The 13,438-nt window shown below is 46.5% G+C and overlaps 1 protein-coding gene across 5 annotated transcripts in view; it reads right to left on the bottom strand.

The window, feature by feature from the left end:
* LOC147121227 (serine/threonine-protein kinase VRK1-like) overlaps positions 1-13,438 on the bottom strand; it is a 336,605-nt gene that overhangs the window by 76,194 nt on the left and 246,973 nt on the right. The window lies entirely within an intron of this gene.

Genomic DNA, 13,438 nt, shown 5'->3' with positions numbered 1-13,438 from the left:
ACATTGCATACCCGGACGGGCGGGAGGACACAGTCTCCATAAGAGACCTTGCACCCTCGGGGGCCGCAGTAACCCACTACTCACTACCACCCCCCCCCCACGATCCGATATCCAGCCCCAGCAGACGGCAGGCCTGGGCCCCGCGACCCGCTCGACATCTACGAGGACGACACGCCTGTGCCACAGCCCACGCAGGACTCGACGCCGGAAGCTCCACTACCCCTGTCGTCGCCACGCCGATCACAGCGGCAGACAAGACCTCCGGAGAGACTCCAATACACTAACTTTTAATACACTTCACCCCGCCGGACTCAATTTTAAACAAGGGGTGAATGTGGTAAACCACTGTTTGTATTCCACTGTGTACATGCCTGGACATGCCTCGGCTGACTCCTCCCACAAGTCCTAGTATAAAGGTGACTGCTCCCCAGCCCTTTGTATTTCTGGACCGGTCGACCACTCGAGGCAGACCTTCATTCTTTTGTTAATAAAAGCCTTTAGTTACTCTCTTAACTCTCAGTCTTTTATGAGTAATTGATAGCGCATCAGATACCTAAAGCTACTATGTAGGCTGCACACAATGACAGCTCCCTGGGAAATAATTACATACACCAAATAGGGTACAGCTTTGAGAATCTGTGAATAAATTACATTTTGGAAACCCGGGAAAAAAGCAATAAAAATCAGTGCAAACAAACAGTGCAGCTACTGAGAACAGTGACAAAAATACTTTGAGAGAGGAGCCAAAAAGGCTACCCTGCTTCCCATAGTAAGTCCTTTGCATCTGGCGCCTCCCAACGTTGCCATATCTTTTGGAGATTTAATGAGCCTAGTACACAATGTGGACACAGACATGGTCACAGGTACTCAGCACCACCGGCATTTTGCTAATGCATTATGGCCCATTATGTGCCACAGGCACTTAATAGGTCTTGGTGCCCAATAATATAGGGGGGCAATGCCCGATGCGCAGTCGTGCTACGAGCATCCAGCATTGTAATATTGATTCCTATATGTAATGACAGTAGACATATAGTAGTTTTGTCCATTTTCATTGCTAATTGGTGTTAATTGGTGAATCAAGTTAAGTGACAGCATCAGCATCTCTTAAAGCTATATTCTGTGCATGTGACATTTTTAAATGACACTTTGGTCAAATAACTTTGGTGTGGAGTGTCTGTAGAGCACTTCACACTAAAAGAGTGCCGACACATTATTAGCTGAATTTTAGAAACATTTTAATTGAAGGTTATTTTATCAGAGGTGTATGTCATGGAAAAGTCATTATTCTTTTAGTATTGCTAATCCTATTCTTACTACCAAATGTAGTTAGACAATTATAATATTATAATAGAAAAAGTTCATACCAAAATCACTGCATGTTAAATTGCACTAAACCCTAAGCCTGGAAAATATTCCCAATCAACATACATCACAATTTAAAGTAGTATTGTTTCATATGGGGAAAATTTGTTAGAATTGGAAAAAAAAAATTGAAAATATCTAATTAGCTCTAATTGGTCCTGTCTGAGGTATCCATCATTATTTCTATCCCCTCTCATTTTTACAAACAGATGCACACGGTGTCTTTTTCACACTATGAGAGTTGTCACAGCATAATGCACTTTGTGGGGTACAACTATACTTAGCAGAGGTGTGAAGATTATCAGATTCTAATAAGGAACTGTTGATAATTTCAGATATAAGGCTAGACAGGATAGTCTATTCCTCCTTTCCTCCTCTCCATGCCTCCAGATCTTCCAATGTTTGTGAAAGCCCTGACCACTTCCCTGCATAATTCCACTTGTAACTCGCTACTCATTCCATGATCACTCCTACCTTTCTCAATCACTACTGCTGCTCCCTCTTGCAGCAAGACAGGAAGAGCTACAACAACACCTGTACAAATGGTCACTACCACAGTTAGTCAGATTGCGGCCCACCACATTGCATCACTCTGGCAGTAAGGACAAGAGAAAGTGCAAGCAGAGGTCCAAGGCGGGAAGAGAGTGGAGAGGGGAGAATCTGCGGATGGGAAACCCAGAAGCAAGCGTTTCCCACAGGTCTTGCCGAATTTAACGCAGTACCTGTTTTAAATCTTTTCAACAGGTATCCCTCCCGACAGCCAGCCAGCCAGTTTGACAGGAGTGGATCGGCCCCTCCTTGCAAACGACCACCCCATCTCCAAACTCCCTTTCCTCTCCAAAGTCCTTGAACGTTCTGTTGCCTCCTAAATCTGTGCCCATCTTTCCCGGAACTCCATGTTTGAATCCCTCCAGTCAGGTTTTCACCCCTGCCACAGTACCGAAACGGCTCTTATCAAAGTCACAAATGACATCCTATGTGACTATTGTGTATGTAACCGTTTACCTTTAAGGGAACTATAGAATGTAACCGTTCGCCTTTAAGAGCACTACTTTAGGGTGGCACTATCTATTGGCTCATGTATACTGTAATACCGATAGTGACCACACCAGTATATAAGGGTTGTGATACGTTAACTAGGGCAGAATCGCCCGAGCCTCTGAATAGTAAAGACGTGTTTTATTTTGTTAACAGTGGAGTCTGTGATTATTTATAATACAACCCACAGACTTAACATTGGCGACGAGTCAGGATTCGAACCCTGCGGCAGTTGTTCCACGGCGGCTTCGTCCGAAGACAGGACGTTGGAGAGGTTTCAATCCTCACCAGTCTGGAACCGACAGGCTGGAAGCGATAGGCATTAGGACCCTGAAGCCTCCATAACCTCGTGGGTAAGCCGCAGCGTTGGCTGCAAAGACAGGGCGATCGCAATCCCTGATAAGAGCCGCGGTGAAACGCGCGAGCGGGTAAGCCAGAGCCCGGGAGGGAGCGAGCAAGAGCCGCGCGAGCGGGTGAGCCAGAGGCCGGGGGCCGCTTTCAAGTGCGAGGCGCAGCCGGGCCATCGATCGCATCCGCTGATAAGGCCCGCACTCGGCCTGAAAGTCAGCGTCGGGGAACGGGTGATAACCGCCATTGAAGTGGGCGGAGAGCGCCGAGAAGCGCGGGAAAACCGCCATCGAAGTGGGCGGGGAGAGCGAGAAGCGCGGGAAAGCCGCCATTTTTCGCGGGGAAACCGCTGAAGAAGAAGGAAGAAGCGGGAAACCGCCATCTTGGAAATTATTAAGAATTTCAGGAAAGTAATAAGATTTTTCAGAAAGGCTGGTGTGTTCTCAAGAAGAGAGGGAAAATAAGTATAAGTACAGCAATACTTGTGGTGTTCTCAAGAAGAGAGAAGAAAATTAATAATAAGTAAAGTAATACTTGTACTGTACTCGAAAAGAGAAGAAGATGCCTAAGCGAGGAAATATTAATGACTTTAATGCTGAAATAGAAGACTGGGCCACGTATGTGGAACGCATAGAAATATATTGCGTAGCCAACGAAATTGAGGATGACGACAAGGCAATAACTTTGTTAAATTCGATGGGAGCAAAAACATACGGGCTTTTGAAACATCTAATAGCACCAGTTAAACCAGTGGACCAGACCTTCGAAGAGATCGTAGCAGTGCTGAAGGATCACTTGAACCCCACACCGTTGATACTGGCTGAACGATTTAAATTTTACGCCAGAACCCAGAGGCAAGATGAAAGCAATGCGGAATACTTAGTCGAACTGCGTAAGCTAGCGAAATACTGCCAGCTTGGAGGGAATTTGACAGAGGCGCTGCGGGACAAGTTCGTATGCGGCTTGGCCAAAGAAGGAACGCAGAAGCGACTCCTGGAGGAAAACGACCTCACACTGGACAGGGCTGTCCTCATAGCTTCATCGCACGAAGCCCCAGCGAAAGGGACGGCGGAAATGCAGCTAAAGGCGGCGGCACTCGGGGTGGACCAAATGACTGCAAGCATTTCCAAATGCTACCGTTGTGGAAAGACAACGCACGACCAGAATCAGTGCTGGTTTAAGAATCAAGAGTGCAGGAAATGTGGCAAACTGGGTCACATCGCGAAGGTATGCAGGTCCAGAAAGAAGACCAACAAACAAAGGAAGCCACCACCACAAGAAAAGTACAACAAGGTGCATCAGGTGGCTGAAAAGAGTTCAGACAAACAAAATTCAGACTCAGACCCAAACAGCCAGGAGTTGGATAGTCTGAGAATCCACAATGTGGGTAAAGTAACTGATCTACAGACGATCTGGGTCACACTAAAAATAGCTGGAGTCCAAGTACGAATGGAGCTGGACACGGGATCAGCTGTATCAGTCATCAACCAAAAGGACTACCACCGACTATTCTCTCACATACCCTTAAGAAATACCAAGTTCGTATTACAGACATACACGGGGCATCGCGTATACCCCATGGGGAAAATAAGAGTCAAGGTGAGAGATAGGGGTAAAGTACACCCAAGAATGAATTTGTACATACTACCTGAGGGAGGACCACCACTTCTAGGACGGGAGTGGATCAAGAAAATAGACATGGAATGGCACTACCGACAAGCAATGACGAGTGAGGACTCGGTGCAGACAAGCAGCTCAGACTCTGAGCCGGAAGACGATAAGTCCAGCTTATGTATGAAAAACAAGGTTAACATTAACTCACAGACTAAGGTTGGAAAATCGATGGCGTGCATAAAGACAGAGAATTCTGAGTCTGTTCAAGCTACAGACATATGCATTACGGAGGAACACCGGGCTCGAACTCAACGCTATTTCAAAGTACAACAACAATTAGAACAATTAAGTTACCGCCTCGTACAAGAGATGAAAACAATGAAAAAGTTCTATGACACCGAATGGGAGAGTCTGGAAAGACAACAGAACCTACTGGCTCAAGCAGAGAGCGACCATAGAGCCATCGTGACCAATTACCGATCACATCTCCCTGATGATGTTCAGGGGTTAGAATATTTGCATGATCTAGAGATACAGCAGAAGGGCAAATCACGCTGCACTGAGGATTTTGTTCTGCAATTAGAGACGGAGCTAGTGCAGGCAAAGTTAAGAGAAGTTGAATCACAGGGTGCTCTTAAGGAGATGCAGAAACAAATCTTGGACATGGAAAAGAGAAACGCTTCTTTACCTGATGAGAATAATGTGGCCATGTTGCAAGAGGAGCTTATAGGGGCGAAACTGAAAGAAGCTAAGCAAAGGATGTTGGAACTTGAAACGCAGAACCAAATCAGCGGTAATCAGCTATGTCAAGCAGAGAAGGAGTGCAAGGGTCTACATGAGAAGGTGCAATATCTCTCAGCCCAAAATAAGGGACTACTCACTCAGTTAAATGAAAGTAAACGGGAAATGGCTGAGATGGACTGCAAGAATAAAGAAGAGTTGATGGCAGTGAGACTTCGAGAGGCAGATAGCATAGCAGCCTTGGCTGAACTCCAACAGGAAATTGCGAAAGAAACAAATGAAGAGGAATCTTCAGGAAGCCAGGATTTTATTCCAGTTCTTCTCTACGACTCCTTACAAGCAGAGTGCGAGAAGTTGAAAAAACAGTATGAACAGGCCCAGACTACAATTCTGGAGGGGGTTAACTCAGCAACCTCCGAAAAGCTAGTTTCGTTGGAAGTATATGAGCAACTAAAGGTTGAACATGAGCAAGAAGTCCAAAGGCTGCAGGAAATTCTTGAGGAGCTCAGGGCCAAGACAGACTCATCGGTAGAAGTTCCATACATAGATGAGGATGTAGAGGTGAAAGACATGGCAGAACTCATAAAAATATGGAAGGAAGCCCAAGACAAATATGAGGCGGCAATTACCGAGGTTGACCGACTTGAAGAACAGTTTCAACTGGGAATGGGCCCTGAACATGAGCTAGAGAGCATCGAGGCGCAACTTCTCCAAGCACTGGAAGCCAAAGTACAAGAGGAAGAGAAGATGAAAGCATTGGAGAAAATGATGGATGAAATGGAGGAGTACGCTGAATTACGTCCAGGGGAACAGGAGAATGGGGAAACAGCTACTTCAGTAGAAGGATTAAATAGCCTGATAACGAAATCCCTGAAGGAAGGGAAAGGATTGAACGCACAAATGAGGCCAGGAGGGAAGGAAGGGCAGACATCCGAGGAAGAGCAGGATGAATATGATTGCTTGAAGAAGGGTTTTGACCTGTTGAGTGACACCGAATGTTATGAGGATGTGGTCTGCCCAAATTGTGATGGGAACTCCCAAAGTGCTGAAATCCTGAGGAAGCACTTAAGGTCTAAGGAACATAGAGAGTTGGTGGCGCTACAGATGGCAGCCGGGAAAAGAGCTCGGAGAGTTTCAAAAAGGCAGAAAAGAAAAAGAAGCAGAAAATAATAACTGTTTAAAATATTATTACTTCTACTACCTCAGTCCGAACACTACGAAAGGTGCTAAATTTGTAAAAAAAATCCAGGGACATTATCAAGACAGCCAGTGGGTTGTATAAGTCCGCACTGCTGGTTCAACAGGACGAAAGTACAAGCTGTTAAAAAAAAAGGCTATGGAGGATGCTGTCTGGAACGAATTAATACCAGAGACTGAATTTATGAACTGTTCCCACAGAGACTGAACCTGTAAACTGATTCCACTGAGAGTATGTTTGTAAACTGTTATATGACGTTGACTCCATTGAGAGTATATCTGTAAATTGTTATATGACGTTGACTCCATCGAGAGTATATCTGCAAACTGTTTATATAAAGTTGAAGATTGTATGTTTAACGGGATTCTGTAAGTAATAAGCTAGGAAGGGAGGAGTGTTGTGTATGTAACCGTTTACCTTTAAGGGAACTATAGAATGTAACCGTTCGCCTTTAAGAGCACTACTTTAGGGTGGCACTATCTATTGGCTCATGTATACTGTAATACCGATAGTGACCACACCAGTATATAAGGGTTGTGATACGTTAACTAGGGCAGAATCGCCCGAGCCTCTGAATAGTAAAGACGTGTTTTATTTTGTTAACAGTGGAGTCTGTGATTATTTATAATACAACCCACAGACTTAACAACTATGACATAGGTAAACTATCCCTCATCATCCTTCTCATCCTGTCTGCAGCCTTTGGCATGGTTGACCACACCATCCTCCTCCAACACCTCTCCACCGTCCTCCAGCTGGGTGTAATGGCTTCTCTTCCTGCTCCTGCACCATTACCTCTGATGTCCCCAAGGTTCTATCTTTAGTCTCCTCCTATTTCTCGTCTACATGATGCCTCTCGACAACATCGTCCAAAAACACAGCATCAGTTTCCACATGTACGCTGCTGACACCCAGCTCTACCTCACCACCACCTCTTTCAACCTCTCCACTGTCTCTAAATTGTCAGATTGCTTGTCCAGTGTTAGATCCGTGTGTTAATGGAGACACGGAATGCAGGAGTTGATTTAACAAGTGTTTACTGAACAAAGTCTGGAGGTGAACTAACAACACAAGACGCTACACAGGCTTATATACCCGAGTGGTCACTACCGGTACTACAGTACACAGGGGCTTCAAAAACATAGTTCCTCTTAAAGGTACATACACTACAATTCCTCCCCTTTTAGATAAATAGTACATAACATTTTAAGTAATCATTAAATAACATTTTTACAAGAACAATAATATACACATTTGCTGAAGTTAATCAATTACAAATTCAGTCTCTCTGGAGGCTTCCTGACTTGGTCTGGATAACGCGTCGGTGGTGTAGTAGGTTCTTTTGGCAAGGTCGATTCGGCTTCAATGCTAGTGTCGGATTTATCTGGTTCCAGTATCACCGGATCGGAGGTAGATACTATGGGTATCTCTGCTTCATCACTAGGCGTATAGAGTTGTGGTGTAGGTTGTCCTTTTTCGGATGACTCTATGATCTGGTCAGCATGGCGCCTTATTATGCTTTCTCCAATGTCCACGGTACACATCAGCGGTCCTAGTCGTGTGCAAATAGTTCCAGGCTGCCATTTCTCGGTACGGTAGTCCCGGGCCAAAACTGGTTGACCTATCTGGAAGGTTCTAGTTGGCCTTTCATTCATGCTTTGAAATTGCCGGTTCTCTACGTCCCTTCTGACGTTTGGCTTGACCAAATCCAGCCGGCATCTTAGTCTTCTATTGAAAAACATCATGGCGGGGGTTTGGTTTGTAACCACATGTGTTGCATTCCTGTACGCAAACAAGAAGTTATCTACCTTATGTTGTAGATTTATGTCTTCATTACCCATGGCCTTTATGGCCTTCTTGAAGGTCTGGACAAACCTTTCAGCCAATCCATTGGTGGCGGGATGGTATGGGGCGGACGTGTAGTGCTTAACCCCATTGTTTTTTAAGAACTTCCTGAATTCTTCGGATACAAATTGCGGTCCATTATCAGAACAGATCTGTTCAGGCAGCCCATTCCTGGCGAATATGGTCCTTAATACTGTGATGGTTTTTTCCGTGGTGGTGGAGGACATCTTTATTACCTCCGGCCACTTGGAGTGTGCATCCACCGCGATTAAGAACATTGAGTCCATAAATGGACCAGCAAAGTCGATATGTACCCTTTGCCATGGAGATGAGGGCCACTCCCATGGATGTAGAGGGGCTTCTGGTGGGGCGTTTTGGACCTTCTGGCATCCTAGACAGCTCTTGGTCATTCCTTCGATGTCTCCATCGATACCTGGCCACCACACAAACGCTCTGGCTAAGTTCTTCATTTTCACTCCACCCAGATGCCCCTCATGAAGCTCCTTTAGCACTCTATCCCTGAGTTTGGGTGGAATCACCACTCTGGATCCACACATCAAGGTTCCTCGGCACACTGACAGCTGTTCTCTTCTTTGCGAGAATGCTGGCAATAGTGGTTCGCCATGTGCTGGCCATCCCTTCACCGTTAAATCGTAGACTCGTGAGAGAGTCGGGTCATTTCGCGTTTCCTTTTCAATGGTAGAATTTGTCACCGGTAGACATTCCACTATGGTCGAGTGGAATATCTCCACTGGGTCCACTGTAGGCGCCTCTTCCACCGTTGGCAACGGTAGGCGCGATAACCTGTCAGCATTCCCATGCTGTTTTGTTCCTTTGTACTCTATGTCATATTGGTGTGCCCCTAGGAAAAGGGACCACCTCTGTAGCCTTTGCGCTGTCATAATGGGAACGCCCTTTTTAGGGTTGAATATGGAGACGAGGGGTTGATGGTCAGTCAACAAGGTAAACTTTTGTCCGTGTAGGTAATGGTTGAATTTCTTCACCCCCCACACCAGGCTGAGTGCCTCCCTGTCGATCTGGGCATAGTTACGCTCAGCTGAGTTCAATGAGCGTGACGCAAAAGCTATCGGCCGCTCCGAGCCATCAGGGAATCTATGTGATAATACCGCTCCCACGCCGTAAGGGGCTGCATCGCACGCCAGTCTGATTGGCAGTGATGGGTTGTAATGAGCCAACACTTCCCTGGACGTGATCAAGCCTTTGCATTTATGGAAGGCACGTTTACAGTCTTCGCTCCATTTCCAAACTACTCCCGTTTGTAGCAGTGCGTTAAGCGGGTGCAGAACCGTCGACAAGTTTGGTAAAAATTTATGATAGTAATTTACTAATCCTAGGAACGACCTTAATTGTGAGACATTTTCAGGCGCTGGGGCCTTTATGACCGCTTCAATTTTTTCAGGTGACTTATGCAACCCTTCTTCGTTAATGACATGGCCACAATATGATATTTGTTTCTGGAAAAATTCGCATTTGGGGCGATTTGCTCGTAGGCCCCGTTCTCTCAGCCTCGTGAGCACCTGCTCCAAGTTGGCAAGGTGCTCGTTGTCGTTTTCTCCTGTTACAAGGATGTCGTCTAGGTAGCATTGAGTCCCCGGAATCCCTTGCAGGACTTGCTCCATAGCTCTTTGCCAGATAGCCGGAGCTGATGCCACTCCGAAAACCAGTCGATTGTACTGGTACAGGCCTTTGTGTGTGTTTATCATGAGATACTTTTTAGAGGCCTCCTCAACCTCCATCTGTAGATATGCCTGTGCTAAGTCAATTTTGGTGAAACGTTTCCCTCCGGATAGTGAGGCGAAAATATCTTCTATCCTCGGAAGAGGATACTGTACCGTGTGAAGAACCGGGTTTACAGTCACCTTGAAGTCTCCACAGATGCGAACTTTTCTCTGTTCTTCAGATTTATCATTATTCAACGTTTTCTTCATGACCGGGACGATGGGTGTTGCCCACTCGCTCCAATCTACCTTGGATAACACGCCTGCTTTTTCCAAATTCTCCAGCTCTGCCTCGACGGCTGGACGAATTGCGTATGGCACCGGCCTTGCCTTAAAAAACTTGGGAATTGCCGCATCTTCCACTTTTATTGAGGCGGTGGCGCCTTTCAAGGTTCCTAGTTCCTGTTGAAACACTTCTTTGGCGTTAGCCAAGATTTCTTTTAATCGTCCAGGTATGACGTCATCATCGTTTTTTTTCTTACTGGTCACCGTCAGTGCCTGAATGGAGTGCCAGTCTAAACGTATCTTCCTGATCCATTCACGTCCCAACAACGGTGGACCACCATCTTGCAGAACGTATAAATACAACTTCTGTATTTCCTTGCCGTTGTATACAACAGGCACCCTTATTTTCCCTCTGGGGTATACTTTCTGCCCCGTATATGTCTTCAAGACAATGGATGTGTCTTTCAAAGGTATATGCGGAAATAGCCGCTCGTAATCCCGTCGACTCATGACGGTCAGAGCTGATCCTGTATCTAGCTCCATTTTGACTGGGGACCCCGCTATCGTGAGGGTAACCCAAATGGTCTGGTAATCTTCTTTGGCAATTACATTATGTAATTTGTGACAGCTTAGTCTCTTGTTTCCGGAGTCGCTATCACTCTTCTGGTCTTCGGAGCTACTGTCCGTCATCATTTGTACCTTTCTGTACTTTAACTTATTGACCTTTTTACTGTCAGCGGATTTCTTTCCAGATCTGCATACACGTGCAATGTGTCCCATCTTTCCGCATTGCCTGCATGCTTTGTCCTTGAACAAGCAGTCCTTCTGGTCATGGGTGGATCTGCCGCAGCGATAACATCTCTCGAAACCCCGTGTCATTTCATGGGTGCCGAAGTCCTGTGGCTTTTGCTGTATCTCTACAGCTCCTCTTGCTGCTGCTTCGTATGATACAGCCACACTGAAAGCCTTGTCCAGTGTCAAATCTTTCTCATAAAGTAGTCTTTTCTGTGTTCCTTCGCTTAGGAGACCACAGACGAATTTGTCTCGTAGAGAATCTGCCAGTCCTGCCCCGAATTGGCAGTGCTTTGACAGCTTTCATAATTCGGTGAGGTAATCAGCGTTACTTTCATTCTTGTGCTGATTCCTCCTGAAGAATTTGAATCGTTCCACTATCAGCAGCGGTGTTGGGTTTAAGTGCTCCTGTAAGGTATCAACAATCTCCTTAAAATTCTTGTCCATCGGTTTGGCTGGAGTGATCAAGTTTCGTAACAGCCCGTATGTCCTTGCGCCCATCAGATTTAGAAGTACCGATGCCTTTTTATCATCCGCTACTTCATTCGCCTTGCAATATACCTCCACTCTTTCCACATATGTGGTCCAATCTTCTATATCACTATCGAAAGCAGTAATATTGCCAGTCTTCGACATCTTGAAAATCTAAAATGGCGCTTCCCGCGCTTTTCTTTCTTCCCCGCCGAGTTAAGATGGCGCCTCCCGCGCTTTCCCGCCGCTGCCAACGCTGTTCTCCGCAGTTCCTGTTGTGACCTGCAGCTTTTCGCGGTATTTCTATTTTTTTTTATATATCGCTTCAATAGTTTCTCCGTTACTTGGAGAACCGTTCCCGTCGTGGAGCGGACCCTCTGGGACTTTCCCCTCCCTGTGCTCGGTCCGAACGCCGACCTGCTTTGCAACCCCGGCCGCGCCCTGAGTGCTCCACCCTCTCTCTCTCTCTTTGATTCTGCTTCCCGACTCGCTGCCCGGCCCCGTTGCAGAGCCACCCGATCGAGCTCTAGCCCGCTGCAGTCCAGGAAGGATCAGTGCACTACCTGCCACCAGCCCGTTTAGCTGGGGAAACCACAGACTGGAGACCAAGCCTGGCCCTCGTTTTCGAGTTACTTTTTTTTTTTTCCTTGCTTCTGGCTTCGACCTTCATCTGAGGAATCGATCCCCTTGAGGTGCTGCCGAATTGCAGGTAAGTTCGTTTCTAACTCGTCGCCACTGTTAGATCCGTGTGTTAATGGAGACATGGAATGCAGGAGTTGATTTAACAAGTGTTTACTGAACAAAGTCTGGAGGTGAACTAACAACACAAGACGCTACACAGGCTTATATACCCGAGTGGTCACTACCAGTACTACAGTACACAGGGGCTTCAAAAACATAGTTCCTCTTAAAGGTACATACACTACATCCAACATCCAGTATTGGATGAGCAGAAATTTCCTCCAACTATATATTGGGAAGACCAAAATCATTGTTTTCGGTCTCCACCACAAACTCCACTCCTTAGCCACCGACTCCATCCCTCTCCCTGGCAACTGTCTGAGGCTGAACCAGACCGTTCGCAACTTTGGTGTCATATTTGAACCCAAGGTGAGCTTCCGACCACACATCTGCACCATCACTAAGACCGCCTATTTCCACCTCCAGAACATCACCCGACTCCACCCCGCCTCAGCTCATCTGCTGCTGAAACCCTCATCCATGCCTTTGTTACCTCTAGAATTGCCTATTCCAATGCACTCCTGGCTGGCCTCCCACATTCTACCCTCCGTAAACTTGAGGTCATCCAAAACTCGGCTGCCCGTGTCCTAACTTGCACCCATCACCCTGTGCTCGCTGACCTACATTGGCTCCTGGTTAAGCAACGCCTCAATTTCAAAATTCACATTCTTGTTTTCAAATCCCTACATGACCTCGCCCCTCCCAATCTCTGTAACCTCCAGCTCTACAACCCTCCAAGATATCTGCACTCCTCCAATTCTAACCTCTTGAGCATCCCTGATTTTTATTGCTCCACCATTGGTGGCCGTGCCTTCCGTTGCCTAGGTCCTAAGCTCTGGAATTCCCTCACTGAACCTCTCTTTCCTCCTTTAAGACACTCCTTAAAACCTACCTCTTTGCCCAAGATTTGCTCTTTGCCCTAATATCTCATGTGGCTCGATGTCACATTTTGTTTGATAACACTCTTGTGAAATGCCTTGGGACGTTTTACTATGTTAAAGGCACTATGTAAATGCAAGTTAACGTGGGAGGGGTGCGGGGGGGGAGGGGGTCAGACATCAGGGGTGGGGGGAGGGGTTGGCCGATCGCTGGGGGTCCGATCACAGGGGTAAACAGGGAAGCACTCCTGCTCCTCCTGGCCCACAGTCAGTGCTGTAAATGCAGTTACCTGATGGATCTGATTCTTCTCGCCTCTCCAAGGCCTGGGAAAAAATAAAACTCTACATAAAATGGAGGCACGCAGCCTCCTTAAAATATTTTAGTGACTGACCCACCTCCTGAGAGTGGGTTGGTCGCCTGCCGCCCGATCCGCCTCTGTTAA

Source organism: Somniosus microcephalus, chromosome 3 (assembly GCF_052327205.1).
Source record: "Somniosus microcephalus isolate GS21.2 chromosome 3, FLI_Smic_1.0, whole genome shotgun sequence".
NCBI lineage: Eukaryota > Metazoa > Chordata > Chondrichthyes > Squaliformes > Somniosidae > Somniosus > Somniosus microcephalus.
This window is presented reverse-complemented; position numbering and strand designations above follow the sequence as displayed.